Source organism: Solanum tuberosum, unplaced genomic scaffold (assembly GCF_000226075.1).
Source record: "Solanum tuberosum cultivar DM 1-3 516 R44 unplaced genomic scaffold, SolTub_3.0 scf00434, whole genome shotgun sequence".
Taxonomy (NCBI): Eukaryota; Viridiplantae; Streptophyta; class Magnoliopsida; order Solanales; family Solanaceae; genus Solanum; species Solanum tuberosum.
Genome location: NW_006239359.1, coordinates 342,794 through 343,299, shown reverse-complemented (window position 1 = coordinate 343,299; position 506 = coordinate 342,794).

The window sequence follows — 506 nt, the reverse complement described above, 5'->3', positions numbered from 1 at the left end:
ATACTAGTCATATCATATACTAGTAAAGAGAGACTCAACGACCACAATATCAAATATACTCGAAGAATTTTGTGGGTCTAACATAATACAAGATTGTCATTAAATTTCATATCTTGTACTTTCAAATTTAAATTAGATAGTAAGTCTAATTTTGTCTTTATCATAAGTAAAGAACCCCCCACATTTTAAATATGTTCTCAAAAATATTTTTCAAGTATTTGAAATTATTTTCCACATATTTTTTCCCATGCTTTCATATTGTATACCATCAAAATACATATTGGCAACACAAAGCCTTCTTTTGGAAATTTAATCCATATAAACACCTATTGCAGGCACAAAAACCACTAATTTTATGTCACTAGTGTTTTCCCCCCCTTTTGTCACAACTAGACAAACCACTTTGTATTTAGAATACTAACAATAAAGATTCAATATTTATACAACTTGTTTCTAGTTTAACGATGAAGTTTTTATATTCTTCGAATCAGTTTCACATTCAGACA